Below are 25,500 nucleotides of genomic sequence, written 5' to 3'. Positions count from 1 at the left end.
TGCTACTGGCATTCAGTGGGTGGGGGCCAGGGATATTAGATGCCCTGAAATACACAGAATATTCTTTGATCCTGCATGGGTTTCCATATGCACTCAAGTGAAATGCCTGGTTATAATTACAGAAGGCTGTAAACCTCATGTCTTCACATGAAAACACAAAATATTTTTAAAACCATGATTTTAATGTATATTGAATATCTCAGTAATGGAGCTACTGTGTAAAGAAAGGAAAGGCTGTATCTTGTTCAGAGTTATATGGGGTTTGTTTTTGCTATGAGTTGTTCACTGTTTCAGAAAATAACATCACAGGAAAGTAACACTGCTCTAGCATTTGAATTTCCAGTCCAATCACCTATATTAGTCTGCCTGTGTAGCTGCCACATTCACTATGAGTCTACAGCCAGTCTACCTCTGAATGGATGCAAGTGTCTGATTACTTAATTATGTCACCACTGTAGTCCTGCTCCAAGGCATTTATATAGTTTTCCTTTAGATTGCATGTAGGGCATTGTATTTATTTCTTTGAAATAGTCTGTGCAGGTAGTTTATCTCTGAATTTCTTTGAGGAGCATACAGGTGTGTCATAAAACATTTGCTATAAAAATGGGGCTTGGAGTATGACAGCATTGAGAGCCAATGTGACAAAGTAACATAAAACTGTTTTCAGACCACTCAATTTCTCTTATGCTATGGTGAATTGGGAATCCAGTTCACCTCTTGATTTGACTCTAACGTTTCCAAGCAGAGGCTATTTTAATTCACATACTGTGGAAAATTGAGGGTGATAAAGCACACCAGAAGTAAGAAGACCGTTGTGCGTGCTACACAAGAGCTCAGCCATCAAGGTGTGAAGGGCCTCATCTGGTAAGTTCAGACCACAGTCCTGGGCAAGAAGCTTAAGGCTGTTACGTGTCTGTAATTTTGGAAAATACACATCCAGCGTCAGGTCCCATGCTGATTGCTTGTCTTGAAACCCAACCAAAAGTAATTTGAGAAGGTGATATATTACAGTTTTGCTTTTTTCTATTGAAGAAAAAATGTTTTTTATATAATTTGATACTATATTTTACACACATAACACAAATATGCAACTATTTATCACATTTAACTTAAAAATAATCTGAATCCAAATTCTTAAAAAAAAAATCTGTGTTTCTTAAAAAACAGACAAAGCTTGATTTTTCTTCCCTGGTCCTTCATGTCTTTGGTTTAATATTTTCAAGTACCGTTCAGTTTATCAATGCATTTGCCAGAATATCATTTTTATATATCCATATTTACATAGTAGGCTCCTTTGAGTCACCTGGGTCTATACAACTCTAAACAAATTGAACTATGTGGTAATTCATATGCTTGTTATTCCTTGAGAAAAGCTTCTCTGGAGGTTGCATCAAAATGTTTTTCAGTCCAGACATGGTCCCTTACCTAGTAACTAACCATTTTATGTTACAAGTATATTTCCATTTCATCTTTTGCTTATATGGAACAAATTGGAGCATTTATTAAACTTTTTTTCTAAAGTAAATGAAAAAATTGACTATCTATAATGGGATAGGATGCAGGGAGAGGCAGACACAGAGACCATGCTTTTCACTCATTAACTTTCCATTAACAAGCTAAGATAAATTCTTGCTTTATAACTCTAATGGGTATTTCTCAACAGATTGTTGGCAGGCACCATCTTTATAACAAGTAAAAATATTTGATTCACAGTCGCCAAGGTCCTAAATACAAATTTTCTTCCTCTTTTAATACCAATATTAGTTGTATTTAATATACAGTAAATTCTGGTAACCACTAGTTCATGTAGATCCAGAGACCACTTATTGTGATTTACTATGGTTGTGTATTTAATTAAAAAATAATTTCCATGAATAAATAGAATAGCAAAGCTTAATGGATAACTAGTTAATATGTAACTTCTGACTGATCTAACTTTATGATTAATCATGCAAAGCTAATGTTACAATAATTAGTGATGACTTTATATTTTTGTTCAGCAATGTAATAAAGGGGACAAATTTCTGATTAGTAAGAGGTCCTTGGAAATATTTCACCACAAAAGGCTTTGTTAGACAGCTAACTGTATAATATCTAACTGTATTCCAAATATATTCTAAATATCTAACTAGATAATTCTGAAGTAGATACTTTTTGTATCTGTTATAATTATTAATTGGGTAATTTGCTATATTAATACTATCTTGAAAAAGTATTTGCTCAAGACCCTTTCGGGCTCTCAATACAAGGATTTTGGTGTTAGTTTTATAAATACATATTATTAAATATTTGTTTACTATGGGCAAGGTAGTATGCAAACTCTAATCTTATTCAAGTATATCCCTAAGTGCTTGGATCACTGGAAGTAAGTGGTAGAACTAAGGGATTTAATCTAATTAACAGCAATTACTTTTTCCAAAGCTACAGAGCCTAATAAGTATCACCTTGATCTCTCATAAGAGTTAGTGCTATTTTCTGTTATTTCAAGGCCTAATTATTTTCTGCCTGGGATAATGCATTTTCTATCTTTTAATTTTTTATACTCCACATTAACAAGTACAATGCTTTTGTTTACTGGTTATGGCTCACAACAAGGTGATCAGAAACCTGCTTTTTAATTAATTTTCCTTTCCCTCTTATACTTCATGTCATCACCTTCTGCACAAAGCCATCTTTGAGATTTTCTGGTAGAAAGGGATCTTTTCCACCTTGATGCTCTGTAACATTCTCCCATGCCTTATCATAGGAATCACCACATTTTATCTACTATCCCAACTCCTAATTCCTATTTCTCAGCTCCTAATTCAGTATACTTTTTGAGGGTCATGGCTTTTAAATTATATTCCTTTATTAGATACCCGCAGATACACACACACACACACACACACACACACACACACACACACACAAACACACACACACACATACACCATCTCTCTCTCTCTCGCATACTCCTAGTCAATTTTCAGTAAAATCTGCTGGTGTTTTACAGGCCTTCAATGAGGTCTGAAGAATAATTGCAGTGAAATTAATAGGTTTGCCATAAACTATAGTTAAAATTATTCAAATTAGACAATCTGAGTCCCTTTTCCATATTTATAAATTAGTGTTAGTACCTTGCAACCATTTCTGAGTTTATAAAATTAATTTATGGACAACTCTTTATACAGCACTAACTATGTACCAGGGACTCTTCTGAGGGCTTTACAAGTATTCAATTATTTAATTCTTATTATGAGCCTAAAGGTAAGTACTTTTCGTTATCTGTATTTTATAAGTGAGGATATTTGGGCACAGGAGGATCAGACTTCTGTCTAAAGTTACAAAAGTACAATGCAAAGCTGGCTTCACCCCAGAGTATTGGCTCTTAATCACTGTATCAGGTTCTTTCTAAAAATAAGCGCAGTTCTTATTTCCTCAGATCTTTGAGTCTCATGTTGAATCATGTAGAAGAAGGAATGAAGATGAACATCTTCCATTATGGCTGTGCATTTTTAGGGCTAGACAAGAGGATATAAACCCCAATGCTTTCTTATTCCCGTTTAATTTCAGTGTAGTAGTAGCTTTTCTTGGGGCATAAAATATTTTTAGTAAATTGGGAAAATATTGTTTTAAATTTAGATTGTGTTGGTATGCGGCTGGCACCATGGTTCATAGGGCTAACATGACAATATCTGAAAGGTAGCTGGGGATCGTAAGGAGGGTGTCTATAAAATGAGGTAATGTCAGGTTTCTCCAAAAGGGAAGCTAGACACCTTCTGAAAAATTTCAGGTTAAAATTTTTCAAATACAGCCGGGCGTGGTGGCTCAAGCCTGTAATCCCAGCACTTTGGGAGGCCGAGGCGGGTGGATCACGAGGTCAAGAGATCGAGACCATCCTGGTCAACACGGTGAAACCCCGTCTCTACTAAAAATACAAAAACATCAGCTGGGCATGGTGGCGCGTGCCTGTAATCCCAGCTACTCAGGAGGTTGAGGCAGGAGAATTGCCCGAACCCAGGAGGCGGAGGTTGCGGTGAGCCGAGATTGCGCCATTGCACTCCAGCCTGGGTAACAAGAGTGAAACTCCGTCTCAAAAAAAAAAAAAAAAAAAAAAAAAAAAAAAAAATTTTTCAAATACTTTACTTAGTTTGGAATACTTTTATAAAATAACAAAAAAATTTCCATGACAAATTTAGCAACAATGCCAACACTGTGTTTCTAGGAATTTATTCATTTGTTCTAGTTTATCCAATCTGTTGGTGTACGATGGTTCACCTTCATCTTTTGTGCTCCTTTGTATTTCTGTGGTATCAATTGTGATGTTTCTTCTTTAATTTATTATTTGAGTCTTCTCTTTTTTTCTAAAAAATAGTCTAGCTAAATGTCAATCTTTTCAAAAAAACAATTTTTAGTTTTGTCATTTTTATTTTTGTTAGTCTCTAATTTATTTTAGCTATCATCTTTATTATTTCTTTCCTTCTGTAATTACTTTGTGCTTAGTCCATTATTTTCTTCCCTAGTTCCTTGAGGTTTAAAGTTGTTTACTTAAGACCTTTCTTTTTTCTTTATGCAGGTGTTTATCACTCTAAACTTTCCTTTTAGAAACACTTTTGCTGCATCCCATATTCTTTCCATTTTTGTTGTCTCAGGATATTTAAAAATTTTATTTATGACTTCTTCTTTGACATGTTGATTGTTTAGGAATGTGTTGTTTAATTTCCACACAGTTGTGAATTTTCCAGTTTTTCTATTATTGATTTATCTTTTTATACCACTGTGGTTAGAAAAGATACTTGATATGATTTCAATCTTCTTAAATTTCTTAAGACTTATTTTGTGGCTCAACATATGATCTATCCTGGAGAATGTTCCCTTTGCACTTGAAAATAATTTGCATCTTTTGCTGTTGGATAGTGTGTTCTGTATTTGTCTGTTAGATTCATTTGGTCCATAATGTTATTCCTCACACTGTTACCTTATTTATTTTTTTGTCTGGTTGATCTATAAATTTTTCAGTGGGGGTTACTAAAATTCCCTAATACTATTGTATTGCTGTCTATTTCTCTATTCCATTCTGTTAATATTTGCTTTACATATTTAGGTGTCTCAACATTGAGTGCATATATACTTGTTACATCCTTTGTCATTATATAATGACTTTTTTGTTCTTGTCACAGATTTTTACTTAAAGTCTATTTTGTATGATGACAAAACAGACTTTAAGTAGCCATCTCTGCTCCTTTTTGGGTGTCATTTGGATGGAATATCTTTTTCCATCCCTTCACTTTCAGCCTATGTACATCCTTTCTCTCTCTCTCTCCTTCTGGAACTCCCATAATTTGTATATTGCTTTCTTCATGGTGTCCTAAAATCCCAGAAGCTTTATTCACTCTTCTTCATTTTTTTTTTCTCCTCTGATTGGATAGTGACTTGTCTTTGAGTTCACAGATTCTTTTGTTTAATTTAGTCTGTTATTAAAGCTCTCTATTATATTTTTATTTCATTTACTGTATTTTTCAGCTTCAGAATTTTTGTTTGGCTCTTTTTTTATGATTTTTATCTCTTTGTTAAACTTCTCATTTTATTTATATATTGTTTTCCTTATTTCATTAAGTTGTTTATCTGTGTTTGCTTATAGCTTGCTAAAATTCCTTAAAACAATTATTTTGAATTATTTGCCATACAGTTCATAGAGCTCCATTTCTTTGGGGTTGTTACTGGAAAATTATTATATTACTTTGGTAGTGTCATGTTTCCTTGACTTTTCTTGTGCGTGTGTTCCTTGAAATCTTGCATTGTTGTTTTTGCATTTAAAGAATCAGTCACCTCTGCCAGTCTTGACTGTTTTTGGGAGAGAAAGACTTCCACCATCAGCTTGGCTAAAGACTTGGGGATCTCACGCTTTTTCTATGGGTGTATCTGCTCTACTCCCCTTGTTCCTTTTGTGAAGGGAATTCTTAGGGTTGCATGTTTTCTCTAAATTTCGAAAAGCCAGGCTGGGACTGAGAGCCTCCTGTTTATTTTTCCTAGGGTAGTGCCCTGAAGTGTTCCAGGTTAGGCACCTTCTTCCAACCTAGCAGAGTCAAGCCTGTCTGTGTGAACTCACACACAATCTTCAGAGGCTCATAGGCACCATCAGTTGGTGCACATACAAAGGGTGCCAGCTATAGGTGAAGGGGGAATATGCAGAGTGCTGGAAGCACGGATGGGCTAGCTTGGAGTGGGTCTTCAGGTGATGTGTCCTATGAGATTTTTAAATGAGCCTCTTCATGAAGTCTTCTCACGTAGTTAGAACCTACTGAGAGATTGTTGAGTTCTGCACCCTGGTTGCTGTGAGCCTATGCTCCTTTTCACTGCTTCTAGCTGTCTACAGACTATTTAGCTGTGTTTATTCCCTCAGTGTTCAGGGTGGGGTGAAAAATTAAGTGGGTTTCTTGGGCAGTATCCCACATGGCTGGGGAAGCCAGGCACTGTCTCACTTTCCCCTATAAGATAATCTGAAGGCCAAGGGGATCTCTCTTATATAAATTATCTATAGATGAAATAAATTGGTTATCTTCTCAGGATATGTTTTCAAGGAATAAAATATTTGAAATAATAAATTTTTGATACATTTTAAAAATGTAAATGTATAAAATATATGATAAATTTTAGATACATTTCTTTTTCTTCAATTTGATTGAAGCTAAAAGTTAATAATCTAATGATTAATATTTTCATATAAAATATATATACATATATATATATATATATATACTTCAAAATCATGATGTGTAGATATATACATATATACTTCATGATGATTTAAAACCATTCAATAAATTTCATATTTCACAATGGGAAATTCTTTGAGTTTCCTAGACTATTTATATACAAAAGAATGTACTTGTGGACAAGTCCATTATTCCTCTCTATATCTTATTTCTTTGTTTCTTGGGGAAACAAGGGAAAAAAAAAAAACCAGACCCTATCCGATATAATTTGAAACTCTGTCCTCAAGATAACTTGAAACTTCATGAACTTATTTGAATTTTATACTTTGAAAATAAATTTTGATATAATATCCATTACTTATTTTCATGAGTTTCAAATGATGCCACTAGCCTACCTTGAAACTTATCACGGATCCATTCAATAGGTATACATCAGTAGCTCTTAAGAAGCTTTTGTAACATAATAGGAGAAAAAACAGTAAAAAGTATGACTTCATTCAATTTTGTCCTTAGGAGGAGTGAAGGATACATACCAAAAAAAAAGGAATTAATATATTAGAAGATACTTGTTTTGAGGAAAAAATAAGAGGAAGGTAAAGAGAAAGGCAGTAGAATGGGGAGGGAGTGGGATAGCAACTTTATATAAGGAAGTCAGAGGGGGCCTCACTGGAAAGTGACATCAATGCAGACTTGGAGAAGACAAGACAGTGATATGCATATATATCTTCAGAAGAGCATTACAGGCAAAAGAACCAGCAGAGGCAAAATTCCTGAGACAAAAATGGTATGTTCTAAGAACATCAATGAGGCCAATGCAGCTGGAGAGGAACAAGCAAAGGGGAGGGTGATCCGAGATGAAACCAAAGAGGTGGGACCCTGCAGACCACTGTATAGTCTTTAGCTTTTCCTCTAAGTCATGCAGGGAGCCATTGAAGGGCTTTGAGCAGAGGACTTTTATGATGCTATGATGTTAACAGGATCTTTTTGTCTGTTACAGTGTGGAGAATAGACCTTAAGGGACAAGGTGGAAGCGGTGAGGTAGTAAATAAGCTATTATAATAGTCTTTGGGAGACATGATGCCATTCCATATTGGTGCCAAGTGGGCACTGATTGTTGGAGAGGACAACAAACTTAGTTTTTCACATGACAGCATTAGGGACAGTGGGATGTTGATGATGTGGGAGGCTATGCATGTGTGGGGACGGAGGGCATATGAATTTCTATACCTTCCTCTCAATTTTTCTGTGAAACTAAAGCTGCTGTAAAAAAAAAATCTTAAATAAAATGAGAAACCACAGCCAGTCATGGCTTAACTACTGAATTACTCAAGAACAGAATATTTATATACAAAAAAATGTACTTGTGGACAAGCATCTGGGTAACGAATGTTTTCATGTGACGGACAAATCACTAGTGGGGAAACAATAATGTTATTATAATAATGTTTTTATTTTAATTATACCACAGAATTTGTTGTTTCTCTTTGTTTTCATTCTCTTATTGAAAAACTTGCTGCTGTTCTTTTTTTAAAAATCTTCGAAAACATATACAGGATCAAGACAGAGTCAACAATAAAGAAAACAGATTTTGTATGCTTTTGGACGTTTCTTCACATTTCTAAAGGTTTTATTTCTCTTTACAGAAAATGTCCAAGAGGGAGAGAGGTACATACTACCCTACTTGTCTTCAAACACACTCCTGACACTTAGTTATCTCATAGTGTAGCTTCTATTGAGTCTGGAACTTGAAAGCATCTGCTTTACTGCTTTTCTATAACCCCTGACAAATTTATCCTTTGGTTTCATATTTGATCAATCTAATCACATGGATGATAACTAATTCTCAAAGCATCTGATCCTTATTTCCTCAGGGGATATTTAACTTTGAAAAGAACACTCCAGAACAATGATTCCCAACTAGAGGTGCAAGTTTGTGCCCCAGGGGACATGAGGCAATCTGTACAGAGATTTTTTGTTGTCACCTTTGTGGAGAGGGGTGCTTCTGGTACCTAATGGCAAAGAATGCTGCTAAACAACCACAGTGCACAGGATAGCTCCCATCTACATAGATTATCTAGTTCTAAATATCAATAGTAGTTAAGTTTGAGAAACTTCTCTAGAACAACAGTTTAGAATGGAGTGACCAGCATTCTAAGCAGGGAGAACTTTTATCAGTTTGAAGAAATCAACCTGTGAAGATTGGTCTTCTTAACCTAGGTAAAACCATTCAGGACATGGGCATAGGCAAGGACTTCATGACTAAAATACCAAAAGCATTGGCAACAAGAGCCTAAACAGACAAATGGGACCTAATTAAACTCCAGAGCTTCTGTACAGCAAAAGATTATTTAAATGAAATAATCATTAGAGTGAACTGGCAACCAACAGAATGGGAAAAAGATTTTGCAATCTGCCCCTCTGACAAAGCGCTAATATCCAGAATCTATAAAGAACTAAAACAGATTTACAAGAAAAAAAACAAACCCATCCAAAAGTGGGAGAAGGATATGAACAGACATTTTTCAAAGGAAAACATATATGAGGCCAACAAACATATGAAAAAATGCGCATCAATGATTATTAGAGAAATGCAAATCAAAACCACATTGAGATACCACCTCACACCAGTTAAAATGGCAATCATTAAAAAATCTAGAGACAACAGATGCTGGAGAGGATGTGGAGAAACAGGAACACTTTTACACTGTTGATGGGAGTGTAAACTAGTTCAACCATTGTGGAAGACAGTGTGGTGCTTCCTCAAGGACCTAGAAATAGAAATTCCTTTTGACCCAGCATCCCATTACTGGGTATATACCCAAAGGATTATAAGTCATTCTATCTAAAGACACATGCACATGCATGTTCATAGCGGCACTGTTTACAATAGCAAAGATCTGGAACCAACCCAAATGCCCATTGACGATAGACTGGACAAGGAAAATGTGGCACATATACACCATGGAATACTATGCAGCCATAAAAAACAATGAGTTCGTGTCCTTTGTAGGGACATAGACGAATCTAGAAACCATCGTTCTCAGCAAATGGACACAAGAGAAAATCAAACACTGCATGTTCTCACTCATAGGTGAGTGTTGAACAATGGGAACACATGGGCCCAGGGAGGGGAGCATCACACACTGGAATCTGTTGGGGGGGGGCAAGGGAGGGTCAGAGTGGGGTGGGGAGGTCAGGGAGGGATAACATGGGGAGAAATGCCAGAGATAGGTGACAGGGGAATGGAGGCAGCAAACCACATTGCCCTGTGCATACCTATGCAACAATCCTGCATGATCTGCACATATAACCCAGAAGCTAAAGTACAATTAAAAACAAACAAACAAACAAACAAACAAACAAAAGATTGGTTTTCTTGGGGCTAGAGAAGTTAAAGCAGCTACATAATGGGCTTTTCCAAAGAGTAACTCAAGCAGCAGTTCAGCTCCTGTCATAGTATATTATAGAAATTGCTTTGGGGCTTAATGAATCACAAAGAGCTATAAAGCCATCTTCAATAAAATACTAACAGGATTTCACACATTGTAATTGAGGGATAAGAGGGTGACAACATTGCTTCAGATTTAAAGGAATATTTTTCTGCCTATTCAATTAATTTCTTTTGTAGGCTGAAAGATGGTGGTGAATGTCCATCCTGTATTGAGGATTTAAGCTCCATTGCACAATGAAGAAAATCCAGAGATTATAGTATATCCTTCTTTTCATTCCAGTTGATCAAACACACATCTGAAGACTACAAATTACATTAATAATGACAAAATATCAGGAACGGTTCTTCAAAGGCTATTTATCAAATTTGTAAATGTGTTAGGGCAGTCCAGGGAATGTTCTCTCATTACTTTATTCCATTGATTCTCAGCTACACATATTTTCACTTTTTAACCTTTCTGAAACAAGGTTTATCTTGCAATGCAATGCAATCATACAATCACTGTCAACCTATAGTTATGTGAAAATCGTTTGATAAGCTAAAGAAAATGTCAGCATCAGTGCATCCCACATGCAATAACATAAGGGGGAATTACCTAAATATCTGCTTACAGGGGTGTGGCCAATTCCTTCTAGTGACAATGAGACTCAATGCATACTGAATGGAAGGTCCAGACCCTTGTGACTTGTATTTTGAAAGATTCTTTATAGATAATAATTTACACAATCCATTCGTAAATTATTCTAGAAATAGCATGCAAGCAATTAGGATATGGAAAGTACTCAGGCCCCTGAGACATTAAAAGCCAAATTACAATAATAGAATCTTCTCTCAGGATACCTTTGCAATCTTAGAGAACATTAAGCTTGTTCCTTCTACTGAATCCCCTTAGAACTTATCTTAACTGCACTAAAGTTATTTCCCGATATACTGGACTGTTTCTGGACCTTTAAAGCACAGGCTAGATACACACCACAGTACCTATCACTATTCACATTTCCATGAAGCGGAGAGCCACACAAGCAAGAGAGAGGGCAAAACAGCAATTAGAGGCAACTTCCTATAATAACTTCCAGGGTTTGAATTTTTTAGTTAGAAATAGCCATGAAAAAATATAGCTCTCAATGTTCAAGTGATAAAATCCGCTTCCTGAACATGCTACATAAAATTCAAATTTTCCTGCCAAAACATCCTGCTACGTATATGAAATGTCACCTAGTTTACAAATTGGCACACCTTTTATCAGGAGTTGGGGCAATGATATGAACAGTTTTATGGGGTCCTTTCAAGGAAATAATCTTCTTGGGGTAGACCAGATGCAGATCAAGACAAATAGACCTGAAACTGTGATAAAAATTGGAATTGGGTATTAGTCAGTTCTGGAATTGGGGGAAATCATCACTACTACACAGTGACAGGCAGCTGGTGCTCTGGTTCTAGGGTAGGAGTAAAATTATTTTCTCCACTCGAGGAAGAAGAGGGGAGATTCTCTCTCTTTGAAATGCCCTAGGCCTCAACTGTTGGTCATCTAGCAGGGATATCAACTACATTATTGCCTCTCTGTAAAGGAACCCTCTCATAAGCAAGTCACAGAGATTAAAGAAATATTTTACAACTGGGCTGGTTAAAATGATCTCTTTATAAATGCTTCTCTGGCTTTATCTTGAAGCGTGAAGACAGAGCCCAGCACAAGTACACTTTTCAGTATTTTCATCTACTGTCCAAAAGCCACATGAAATGCTATTTTGCATTACATTTTTGCCTCCTGCCCCTGTACAATTTATGTGACTGAGGAATTAAGATCATCTAGACAGTGTTGACGAAATAATAAATATTCTACAAATTTTATTTTGATAAAACTTCAACATTTTCATGTAGCAAGGTTTCAGTATTGAGATTTTCATCTATCTGGTCACTTGTCAAAAGGCTTCTGTCAAATAATACATACTGAACTGCCCTGTAGTACTTGCACTGCAATGTGGAGCCAAAGAAACATAGCAGAATAAATGCTGACAAAAGGCAACAATTAAAAAAATTAATTACAAACAGAAGAAACCACACATGGAACTAGCTCAAGATGTTTTTCTAATTAAAGCTTTTATACCAGTTTCATGATGTCGACTGTTCAGGTATACATATCTTGTTTATATTTCTGAATTGGTTTTTTGGTTTATTCAAATTGCAGTCAAGTTCTAAATCATAGAATTGTAGACTTTTCAAACAGAAACTTAATGTCCAATTGAATAGTACTGATAACTAAAATAAGAAAAGTGGCAAGTGATCCTTATATATTCATGTTTACAACTCTGGGAAAAATTCTGGAAAACTCAAGACATAAAGTGAACTAGGATTTGTTGTTTCTTAGCAATCATCTTTATGATAAAAATCATACAGTTTAGAGTTGGGTAGGTAGGTTGGTATCATCTAGTCTAAACTTTTACTAGATACACAAATCTATGTGGCTTTGATTAACAGCAACTCTCCAGATTTTATTTATATGCCTCGAATCTCCTATATGTTTCTCTGCTGATTACTGTGCATTATGCTTCATAGAAATAAGTAGATATGAGGCAGTAAATGCCCCAACTTCCTGCGATGAACTATATCAACCAAGTCGTACAGTTTCCATTAATGTGTTAGTAAATGTATAACCGTAGTCGAAAAAGGAATAAATAAAAGCCCTTATTTCTATCATTTGCCAATTTCAATGGTATAAATACTAATTTCAGGAGACCAACATGAAGCCTCTGAAAGTAGACTTCGGAAGAGATGCACATAATCTGTTCTCAGGAGCAAATAGTTCTTCTCTTTTGTTATTATGATGAAGTTGTTCATGAAGGACAATTTTTCAACTTGGGATTTGGATCCAATCTCTTAATTTTCTAAAAACTTCATTCCTTATTAAACATCCCCTCTCACTCAATCATTAATTTTTCCATTTTTGGAGGATTTTTTTTCTACCAGCATCTAACAAGCCAAGTATGATCACAGCATTCTTTTTCAATTCTCTCAAGAGCACTTACCATTTGATACATTTTTTTACATGTTTAGATTTTTAATTGTGTTTATATTCTGTCTCCCTCAATTAGAATGGAAGCCTCATAAGTCCAGAAACCTTGTCTATCTTGTTCAAACCCTTTTCTCCAGAACTTATAATAGTTCTAGGCACATAGCACGTAGTTATCAAATAGTTGCTGATTTATGAAAATAATAGGGAACTTTATAGAACGGCCTTTTATCTTTGACAACACTTACTGTTAGATATTTCTTTTTTACATTGGTTGGGATGAATCTCTTCCTAATTCTGCCCACTGGCCTTAAACATTCCCTGCATCTTAAGACAAATGAATAGATTTTGATTCATCTAAAGAGTATGGAAAATAATAGTGTATGCCTGGGTCATCAAAATACTTGAGGGAATCATATCAGTGTGAAATGAATACAATAATGTTTAATGATTTTTACATTATACAGTCATAAAATATGCCACAGTAATTTAAATTGATGTTTATTGGTAAATATTCTGACAATGTTTAGAAAGGGTTCAAAAAATCCTTATTACTTTTTCCTTGGTTATAAAGTCTTGGTTAATGAATAATTAGATATTTGTCCCAATTTAATAAATCATATATTTCACACTAGAAACGAAATTTATCTGACAACATTTCTATGAATTCCAAGCAGATGCAATAGATGACTACTTAAATCAGCAAGGTGATCCCCACTCCCTCTGTGCTGTGAGGACATGCCGCCAGTGTCTTTCACCACTCATAATGCCCCTTTCAGGCTGTCCTGCAGGCTTCACTTCCCCAGAACACCACTTGAATGGCAGCAACCTTTAAGGTTTCTTTCCTGGGCCCGTTACTTTTCTCTTCCTGTATACTCTTCCCTGTTGAACTCAGCCAGTGCTGAGGATTCAATGATCAAAACCTGACAATTCCCTAGATCTTATTCTTCAGCTCAAATATTTCTTTAGCTTTAAAATTTGCAAACTCAACTGTCCAGCAGACATTTATATCCCCTCAGTATCCCAAAGGAACTGCTCTCAAACTAGATACATCTTTCTGCACTCCCCGGTAAGCACAATTCCATTTCCCAAAGTTGCCTATCTCAGAGAATGGTAATACCCTCAACCAGTTGGAAAACCGTTCTTTTCCCCAATAATGTCCCTTTATTATACTCTTTAGGAGTTGCCTCTTTCCTGATTTTTCTCTTCACTAGATGGTGAACTCTGTCTTCTTCACTGTGGCATCTACAGCTCTAAGCACTGTGCATAACAAATAGAGGTTCTCAGTATTTGTTGAATACCATTATTTCTCTAGTTAGACAAAAAAAGTCTATTCATCCTTTTGGGGTTCCATCTCTCTCCAAAATCCAGGCACTAAATATATTAGGAAAGTGCCAAAATCGAGTATTTATTAAGTGAATATGGTCCAATTTGGTATAGATTATACACTATAATCACTGTTCCTTTGCTTCACCAACAATTAGCTGTAGGACCGCTAATCCTAACTATAAGTCACAACTTTCAAATATGCCAATTCAATGCCTGAATGCCTTGTCATTGCTGTCATTTTTGATGCCTTTTTCTTTCCAATTACATGGTTGAAGCACAAGACACAGTAAGTATAATTCTTCTTCATTAATATAGTGGTTTAAATTTAGATTTCTCAGAGTTTTCAGGAAAATGCATGTAAAAGAGGATTGAAAAAGTTGTTAATACTTTGTAAAAAATAATTCAACTCCACTAAGTACAATTCCAAGAGAAAAAAGGTCCCGAAAATTTCTCTTTTCAACAATGAGCATTACGCCTAAATTTGCTGTGGTTACTTTGCTTGTTTTTGTTCTTTGTCATAAAGTTTCCATGGATCTACTGTGATTAGATCCAAGTGTTGAAACATAAGGAACAAAAGAATGATTACTTTCTCAGAAGTGAAACTGAGCTCTACTAGAACTTGGGAGAGTGGGAGGGCACTACTAAATAGGAAAATTATGGGCAGGAGGAAGATGACAAAGTGGTTTTCAGTTTGAAGACTTCAACTGTCTTAGAAAGGCCAACATTCTGTCATCACATAAATCTGGAAGATGTCTATGGGATAGGAAGAGGATGTCCCATCTGAGTCCACTAGACTGATACCTAAACAGACAGTGAGACTATCGCTGTCATCAGGAGAAGAGGAGTTCCAGAGGGGCTGACCCAACGTATGGAATACTTTGACACTTTCTAAATTTAATAAACTGTTACATGAATAAAATTGCTAGTGGTGTGTGTGTGCATGGATAATTCTCTACTCAGGCATTTTTCATTAGTTTGCTGACATTTGATCAGACATTTAAAAGTCTTTTGACTAACTCACAGGCCTACATTGTCAGTTTCTACAAGTACTAGATAATATGAAATCAGTACCAATAACAGCTGTGACAGAATTTAATAAAGCACACGAATAAAATTTGTAATTTTCACAGGCTGATTTACACATATGTATAACTGAGAAATGAATTTGGAAGATGTTGGCCTCCCATCTGTCCACACAGATAAAGATAGGAAAAAAAAATGATTTACAAACTGTCAATGAACAATTTTAAATGAATTCTCATGTTCCATCTGAAAGTAAATTTCCAATGCCCTAAATATACTTTCTGAGATCCCTTGTTATGGGTATTATTTTATTTCCACGTGATTCCATAATTTCCACGTACATGTTACAACACGTTGGTTTTCAGGCTCTAAATTGTTAATTTTTAAGTTTGCATGATAAAATTTAGTCAGTGTTATTTGTGGTTGATTTGCATAAGATCAAATGCTCAGGATTTTCTTTGGGTTTACTTTTCTTCTGAACTCTTGAATGCTCACCTCCTTCACTGAATTAATTTCTGCTCTGCTGAGCTACATTATGAAATTGCAGTACACATGCCAGCCCTAGAGTTGTGTGTTATTTAAGCTGAGATTCTACATTACAGAGGTAGGCAGTCTTGTTGTTAATCTTCCTGCTTGTTTCAAGCTCCAACTTAAAAACATATGTTACCAGTAATGTGTGCTGCATTCAAATGGAATTTGTACACTTCATTAAGTATAGTAAAAAAAAAATTAAGATTAAGCAGGTTAGAAGAATAAGATATTAGTATAAATCTCTAAGAAGAAGCGTAGTTCCATAGTTATATGATGGAATATTGTTATAGAGAATATTAATCAATTCCCTTTACCTCCCCTTTATTCATGGAATTTGTTCATTAATTCTCTTATGTGAGCCTTCATTATCCTCCCTAGATAATTAAAGGCACTAACTACTGATTTAGTGGGTGGTTACCTGGAGTAGGGGGAATATAAAAGGTATTATTACAGAATCTCAGAGTCAAAAGTTACAGTCTAAAGTTAAGTGGGAAAAAAAAAAAGAGGCTGGGTGTTGTGGCTCGTGTCCCTAATCCCAGCATTTGGGGAGGCTGAGGTAGGAGGAGTTCTTGAAGCTGGGAGTTTGAGACCAGCCTGGGCAACAAAGCGAGACCCTGTCTCTACAAAAAAAATTTAAAAAATTAGTCGGGCAGCTGGGCGCAGTGGCTCATGCCTATAATCCCAGCACTTTGGGAGGCCAAGGCAGGCAGAATATGAGGTCAAGAGATACAGACCATTTTGGCCAACATGGCGAAACCCCACCTCTACTAAAAATACAAAAATTAGCTGGGCATGGTGGCGTGTGTCTGTAGTCCCAGCTACTTGGGAGGCTGAGGAAGGAGAATGGCTTGAAGCTGGGAGGTGGAGGTTGTAGCGAGCTGAGATCACACCACTGTACTCCAGCCTAGCAACAGAGCAAGACTCAGTCTCAAATAATAATAATAATAATAATAATAATAATCAGGTGTGGTGGTGCACACTTGTTATCCCAACTACTTGGGAGGCTGAGGCAAGTGAATCCTTTGAGCCCAAGAGGCTGCAGTAAACTATGATTGAACAACTGTACTCCAGCCTGAATGACAGAGTGAGACCCTGTCTCAAAAAAAAAAAAAAAAAAAAAAAAAAAAAAAAAAAAAAAAAAAAAAAAGAAAGAAAAAAGGAAGAAAGAAAACAAGAAGTTGAGTTAGGCAAAAGAGAGAACATTCTGATGCAGACTTTCGGAGTAAGTTTTTAGCTCCCCCTTCTCACTCATTCCTAGGCTGGGAGACGTGGGGAGCAGAAAGCCTGGAACAGATTTACAGGGTGAGATCTGAGAGGTCAACCTGCACAGCCAGTACCACCACTTGCCTATACAGCAGAAGTTGGTAACAAGGAGTTAGTTTCTTCTTTAGTTCTACCCAATAAGAGACTAATAGTACATAGTATTATTATCATATGTATTCTAAATGTCTTGTGGTCTAAGTATGTTATGAGGTATTAGCTCATTTAATCTTCACATAATCCAGTAAGTTCTCTTATTATTTCCACTTTCTGGAAAAGAAAACAGAGGCACAAAAAGTGATATACCCAAAATGTAATAAGCGCTGAAGCTAGGATGTCAACCAGCCAACTTGACTCCAGAGGCCACACTTTAACCACTACTCTACTGCCCTTTCAGGATGGTCCATTCAGGTAGCCAGCTTGGCATCTCCCGTTTCTTATCTAGCTGGGGTCATACCCAAGACTTTGCGTACCAACCCCACAGATCTACTGTGTTTAGATAACTTCAACAGCTCAGAACAGTCATTCATAAGACTAAAGAATGCATGGTGGGATCTTGGGTGGCTGCTGGTGATGAACTGAGCAAGGCGGGACTAAATGGAGCCAACAGGTGAACTCCCACCAGGACACTGGTAGTGGTGGCACATATATAGGCATCTTTCAGCTGCTGAGGTGGTTTTGATACTTTAACTCTTGTGGTGTTAAGGAGACTCAAGCATAGACTCTTAACACTGGGTGCAGTACTACTCGGCCAACGGGGAAGCCTATTAGGAGCGTGAGCCTGCAATACTCCTGTAAATATCATGGTGAAGAAATGCAGTGCATAGGAAGGGAAGTTGAGCCTGTTGACCTCTAAAGCCTTTCATTTTGGAAGCCTTCATAATTCCATGATTTCAGAGAGATATTGCTGCTCTTTCTGTAATTTCTATCTTTTAACATTGGCAGCTCAAACAGGTTCTTGGATGCTTGGAGTGAAGCTACTTATTAAAAAATAATTAACAGTGAGATCATCACGAGCAAGGCTGAGTTTTAACAAAAGAATTCATGGAATTTTCAGGGGTTTAAAACTGCTATATATAAGCCTGAAGACTAAAATTAGCAACAATGAATAGGAAATAAAGCACTGTGATTAATGTCCACACTGACCACAATTGGGTAGCTGCCTGCTGTTTTGAATCCTAATTTCTTCAGACCTTTTTGTACTAAATACTTTTTAGGTGATAAATCAACAACTGCTACACAAATTAAATGACTACATTTTATTTTTTGAAGCACAGGAGAAAAGTCTTCTTTATATGCTTTTACTATCACTGGCATTTAACATATATACATATTTTTACAAATCCCATTTGTAGATAGATATTCGCTTCAATAAATGATAAAGCTATTCTCCACAAATCCTTAGCATGTATAGGCACTCAGCTATTAACAGGTGAGGTGGTTTTTCTTTTTTAACACATAAGACATATATGTATGTGCATTCATAGGTACACATCCATATAAATACACAAACTTCATTTTTCTTATGGCATGACTTTTTAAGCTAAAAGATGCATGAAAATGTAGCATGAAGTGATGAAAGGCACACAGAATATTTAATATTTATATGTTAGCATGCTTACTATGTGCAAAAACTACCACAATCACTGGGGACAAAGATGAATGAGACACGGGTCTGGCCTAAAAGAGTGTCTATTATAGAGGCGACAGGAAGTGGGAGACATGAGGTACACAGATAAATATATCACTAATATCTAATAAGGGCATCATAAGGCATACCACATTTAAGCAGAAATAAATCATTTAAAAGGAATCTGTAAGGCAGGCATCCTGATTTCACACCAGACTCTTAACAACAAAAGATACGTTGGAACTTTAAGAAGACCACTGAGAAATTCCTTTGTGATGAATGAACACACACTTCAGAATAAAAGCTGCTATTTATTGAATGTCTACTTTACATTCGTTTTCTCTAATTCTCACAATGTTGTAAGCCTGTTTTACAGATGAAACATCTAAGTTTCAGAGAGGGTCAGTGAGCTACATAATGTCACAGTGGGATAGTGGCAGAGCAAGAATTCAGTTCTAGGGCAGGCAACAATTCCACACCACTAAAACAAGAGCAAGCTTGTCTGGCTTTGGCTCTGCTGGTCATCTTTTCTGTAGCCAGGACTACTCTTTTCCCAGGCTGTCTGTTTGGGATTGGCTGCTTTCTCCTTTCTGTGCTCTTAGCTGTTGGTAGATTATCTCACTCTTGGCTGTTGAGATTGTGCTGGGTACAGCCTCTGTCAATGGCTTCAAGGTTTTGCTTCCCCCCAATATGTTCAGCAAAATGCTGGCTTCCTGCTTTCCTTGTTAACCCCTGGGGTGGCTCTTGTGTGTTTGGTTGACCCTGCAGTCTTCTGTCTATTGTAAGCATTCAGAATTCTCTGCTTGATCAGTGGTGTGGGGTGTGCTGGGGCAAAGGGAAGGGATTTTTCTACTCCCTTTGGCAGGAAGAATTGATTCTTTGTCAGGGTTAGAGTTGCCAACAGATGCCCCTTTGTAAGGTGTCATGATACTTCCTGGGTAACACCATTAAATGTTTCCTGGGGAGCAGAACTCTAGGGTCATTGCTGAATTACTATTTAACTTCCATGGGTATGTGAGCCTTCAACTGCTATTCAACTGTACTATTGAACTCTGCACGTGGTAAAACTAAGATTCCCATGAACTGAGTCTTTGATAAAAGGAATCATGGGCTGAATCTTTGACAGAACATGTCTGTTTTGTTCAACACTGTATACTCAAAGTCCAACATAATGCATACATGGCACATAGTAGGTGTTCAATAGAAGTTTATTGAATGAATGGACTTGGAGAAGAAGCAGCTGGCTATGTGTTGTTATCTCAGCATTTATCTATTTTTTCCTCTGAATGAAGAAATGTAACTATGTTGACTGCACAGGTTAAAAGCTAATTTAGTGACTCAGATTATAAGGTCATGAATATATGGGAAAAGTAATGAATATATAAGTTATTGGAAGACAGTTTTGGGTAGTACTTTCTGGACTAAACTCTACCTATTCTTAGAGTGACTAATAATCACAAGTAAATTGTCTACTTTTCTCTCTCATGCACACACACCCTTTCTGCTCTTCCAGGAATATATCTGGATATACATACAAAGGTGCTACAGAATTTCTAGGGGACCCAACATGAGAAGGACTGGAGCAATTGTATTCTGAGCTCCCTAACAAAAGTTCACTGCATAAATACTGAATATTTTTTTCACCTAGAATCTCAGGAAATTTACCTTTCTATAAAAAATAGGTTTAGAAAAGGCTTTGAAAGGTCAAATCTAACATCTGTTTCCCTAAGAATTTTGTTTTAAAGCATGGGTAACACATAATTAAGGGGCATTTATTCTATAAAAGGGAGAAATACTCTTTTGTCTCATTTGGTTTGTTTTGGGGAAGAAATTGGCTTATTTCTGTTAGCATATTTCCATTTAGATTTACTTTCAGAGGGGAAGCATCTCTTCTTTGAACTTCAGCTTTATTTAATGTTTGAAGATGAAAGAAAAAATAAAGTGTGATGAAGAATAGTAAGGGATCCTGAAAATACAGAAGTTACCAAATTTGTTTAAGGAGAAATACAAAATCTAAGCAGACCTATAACAAGTAAAGAGATTCAGTCAATAATCAAAAACCTCCAAGCAAAGAAAAGCTCCTGACCAGATGGCTTCACTGATGAATTCTACCAAACATTTAAAGAAGAGGTAACAATAATCATTCTCATTAAAATGAAGAAACACTTTCTAACTCATTCTATGAAATGAACATTATCTTGATACCAGAGCCAGACAAAGACATCACAAAAAAGGAAAACTATAGACAAATAGGCTGTATGCATAAAGATATACAAATTCTCAACATTGTGTCCCCAAAATACAAGGTGGTTCAACAAAACAAAACCAACCAATGCAATATATCACATTAGTAGAATGAAGAGGGGAAAAAACATAGTCATCTTAATTGGGCCGGAAAAAATATTTGACAAAAATCTGATACTACTTCATGATAAAATCACTTAACAGAGCGGAGATAGAAGGTAATTTCTTCAACCAGATAAAGGGCATTTATGAAAAAGCTAGTGCTAATTTCATATACAGTGGTAAAAAAAATGAAAGCTTTCCCCCTAAGCTCAGGAACAAGACAAGGATGCCCATATCCATTACATCTGTTCAAAAGTGTATTGTAAATTCTAGCAAGATCAATTAGGCAAGTAAAGAAATAAAAGACATTCAAACTACAAAGGAAGAAGAAAGAATATTTGCTGATGAAATGATCTTATCTATAGAAAGTCCTAAGGAATCCACAGTAAGCAAACAAAAAACAATTTACGCTAATAAGCAAATTTGGTAAAGTTGTAGGATATAAGATCAACATACAAAAACAATTTCATTTCAATACAAAAGCAATAATCAATCAAAAAATCAAATTAAGAAAACCAGGCTAGTGTAACATATCCATATAATTAAATATTATTCAGTCACTAAAAAAGAAAAAATTACTGACACACCCAAAGTGTGGGTAGCCCTAACATGCTGTTAAGTAAAAGAGCCCAGACACAAAGGTCTGTATTATATAATTCAATTTATATGAAATATATATAATTTATAAATTCTTAGAGACATAAATCAGATTAGTGTTTGTTTGGGGATAGAGAAAGGAGGGAAATGTGAAGAGACTATTCAGTGGACACTGGGTTTCCTTTGAGGGTAACAAAAATGTTTTAAAACTTTAGGGTAGTGATGATTGCACAACATTGTGAATGTACTAAATTACACACTTTAAAGGGGTTAACTTTATGTTATATGAATTTTGCCTCAATAAAAATAAAAACAAGAGAAGGAAATTCTGTGTTACATTTGTTATGTATGAATTAGAGTTAATGCAAATTAAAAATGCCAAGCTTTATCTTTGAAAAAATGATGAATATTAAAAAGTAAACATTTTTTAATGCTCAAACATTTTTTAAAAATGAAAAATAAGGAATTATATGTGGGTAAGGTAGGGGTGGTAAAGCCGTGTGGATAAAAACAAAAATCTTTTCTACAGGCCCCGTAAGTCAATCACAAAACATTATTTGCTCCTACTATGTTCACGGCATGACACTATGTAGTTTGAGTAACTGAAAGGCTATAAAATCTACTGTCATCTCCTTTTCCTCTCGTGGACAGGCAGGAGCCAATGCGATTGGCCTAGAAAGAATATTCTGAATCTGACTCAGGCAGGGAGGTGAGTTAATGGGGGTTAAAAGGAACAATAAAGGGGAAAAACCAAAATGAAAGCCAGAGAACACATCCAGTAGTCAATTGAATGGGGGAAAAACAGAAGGATGAGGCAAAGCAATTAAATAGGGGCCACCAGATGAAATAGTTCCCATAAAAGAGGATGAGTTGGTGGCATATGGAAAAATAAAGATAAGGTAATTAAAGGCATTTATAGAGCACCTATGGCCTTTGATGGCTAAACAAAATGCCACTAAAAGCACCCACTTAGCTTGAAAAACAAACACATAAAGTAGAAAATAATTTGGTGTTAAGTTGTATTTAATTTTATCTTAACACATGAGAAATCTATATATTAGAGTGGGGCAGAGATGGATAAGAATATTTCATGTGGCAAATTAAATTTATATTATATCCTAAGAAATGGGCAGGAATTGGACACTGAGGGGGTGAGTAGAGACATTTCTTGCAAGTAAGGAGCATAACGAGATGGACATGGGAAGGGGGATATATGAGACAGTAAGGACTTTGTTTAGTGTAATAGTTTACGTTGTGCAGAAAAAAAAAAATTGCGTTGGATAAGAATCTAGGGACCAGATCAATGAAGTTCTTAAACACCTGCATGAAGAGTTTGGACATTATCCTTCATGCTGTGAACAAGGATTTAATATGATAAAAGCAGAATTTTAGATCAATTTAATGGTATTTATAATGAGCTGAAAATTCGAGACAGCATAATAGGGAGATGACTGGTTAGGAGGTTTTCATGGTAATCCAGGTAAGATTATGAAAAGGCTAGGATGATTACAGTTAAATTGAAATAAAAGATTATATAAACATAAAATTTAGTTGCAGATTAATTAAAGGAATGAATTCAAGTTGAAAAATTTATCATGATGCAAAAGTTTTTAAGATGGGAAACTAAAAGGAGAGTAGATAATTGTACATTTTAGGATAACTTAAAGAGTGTAATTGGGTTGTTTGTCGCTCAAAGGATAAATGCTTGAGGGGATGGAAACCCCGTTCTTCATGGTGTACTTATGTCACATTGCATGCCTGTATCAAAATATCTCATGTGCCCCATAAATACATACACCATGTACCTACAAAATTAAAATAAATAAATAAATAAAATAAAAGGAGAGTAGAAACACTATAAAAGATGGTGTGATTGGAAAGAACTAGATTTGCTGTATGAACAAAGAGCCCATTTGAACACCCTGAGTTTGAGAGCCCAGACGCACATCATAACGATTTCCTCTACGGAAGACATCCAGAACAGGAAGTGGAGAGAAAATACAGATCAGAAAACACAGATTTGAAAGTCATTGTTTACCACCTCTAGTACTCTTTCGAAGGGTTTCAATGTTAAGGGTATTTTGGGAAAAGGACTTAGCATATTGCATCATTATTTCATGGAAGGATTCTGCCTTTCCTCTTGCATTTGTCTATTCCTATAGAATGATGAAGAAACAAAGACATGGGATGAGAGGAATGCTGTTACAGGGTACCACACAGCATGTAAGCTGCTGCTTTGAGGGAAGTATTCCCCTCAGGGGCTTCCCTTTCCTGTTCATGCTCAGCTTGGTGCTGTACGAAATATAAGCCAAGTCAAGTATAAACTCAAAGGTAAATAATCGAGTTGGATCTTCAGGAAAATTTGTGCAGACATGAGTCTGGGGTCCCCACTAGCCTCATTGTGTAAGCTGTGCAGATACCTTCGTGGGGAACATGGACACTTCCTTTCTGAGATGTACATTAAATACGGTTGAGAAGGTTCATGCCTAATTTTAAGTTGGCTTTTCTAGCAGGTGATTTCTCTATTCTAATAAAGGCAGTTTTCTAGTATGGAAGGTGAGGTGAGACCACTGAGGATCAAAAGCAACCAAAATAAGAAACTACACTGAGCCAAATAAACTTTACACTTACACTTTCAAAGAGGCGATCTCTAGAACACTTCTGAGGACCCAGCAGCACAGCAAGAGAACTCTTTAAAGAGAAGAAGAAAAATACATTTATATTAAAATCTTATAAATGCTGCAAATTAAAAAAAAGCCCTACACAAATCTTTTAATAATATCCATCTGCCTTCAGAATTTATTGTCAGAAAAATGATGCATTTCGCTAACCAATGATTGCTGACCAATCATTCATCATCCTATTACTTTCCCTTCTTATCATTTTTTATTTCTTTTTCTTCTCACAAGGGGGAGTGGGTCCTTACTCACCTTCAGGGAATAAATGGTTTCAGAACTGTGCCAATTCAGATTTGTTTGCAAGATGCATTTTTTCAAGTATCTGATTTTCCACTGTTGTGGCTATAAGTATCATTAGAAAATTCTGTGATGGCAGCTGGGGTGAAACAGCAAAAGACAGCAACTCACAAAAAGGTAGTTTCAGCTGTGTAAACAACTATAATGGTGAGTTGGACAAAGATAATCTGACATGGGTAGGCACAAGAAGGAAGAAAGAACAGGATAATAAGAAAATAGTTCTCTTTCTCCCTTTACGGCAAGAATGAACTGCTTTCTTATCTAGATGACTTAGAAGGGAATTTGGCAGAAACCGTGTTTCCTACCCATAAGTGACCCAGAAGTCTAAATCAAGGAGGCCTTCTCTTTCTTTTCTCAATCTGCTGGTTCACTTAGAACAGCTCCCACATTTTTACTAGGTCTGTGGTGATGCTTTTTGAGGTTGTGGTTGTCTCTCCTATTTTATCCTCAGGAAATTTAATTTGTACCAAACCATTTCTTTGTACAAGCCTCAGATGCCTGTAAAAAGAGGGGTCAAAAGAGATCATCTCCATGCTTTCTTCCAACTTAATATTCTGTGATTTCAGAAAACATACACAAAACTGTTCACTTGGAACGGGCATTCAGGCTGACACAATTTATTCAGAAGTCACTTCTGCATTTCCATTCATAGCCTT

General features: G+C 36.0%; 1 protein-coding gene across 1 annotated transcript in view; it reads right to left on the bottom strand.

Moving 5' to 3' along the window:
- The window catches only part of B3GALT1 (beta-1,3-galactosyltransferase 1), a 568,918-nt gene that overhangs the window by 179,646 nt on the left and 363,772 nt on the right, over positions 1–25,500 (bottom strand). The window contains exon 3 of the mRNA XM_032286621.1: positions 24,501–24,560. The gene's annotated coding sequence lies outside the window, so the exon portion shown is untranslated. The remainder of the gene's footprint in view (positions 1–24,500; positions 24,561–25,500) is intronic.

The sequence above is a fragment of the Sapajus apella genome, unplaced genomic scaffold (genome assembly GCF_009761245.1).
Source record: "Sapajus apella isolate SASKATOON/1434 unplaced genomic scaffold, GSC_monkey_1.0 scaffold18, whole genome shotgun sequence".
Lineage (NCBI taxonomy): Eukaryota > Metazoa > Chordata > Mammalia > Primates > Cebidae > Sapajus > Sapajus apella.
This window is presented reverse-complemented; position numbering and strand designations above follow the sequence as displayed.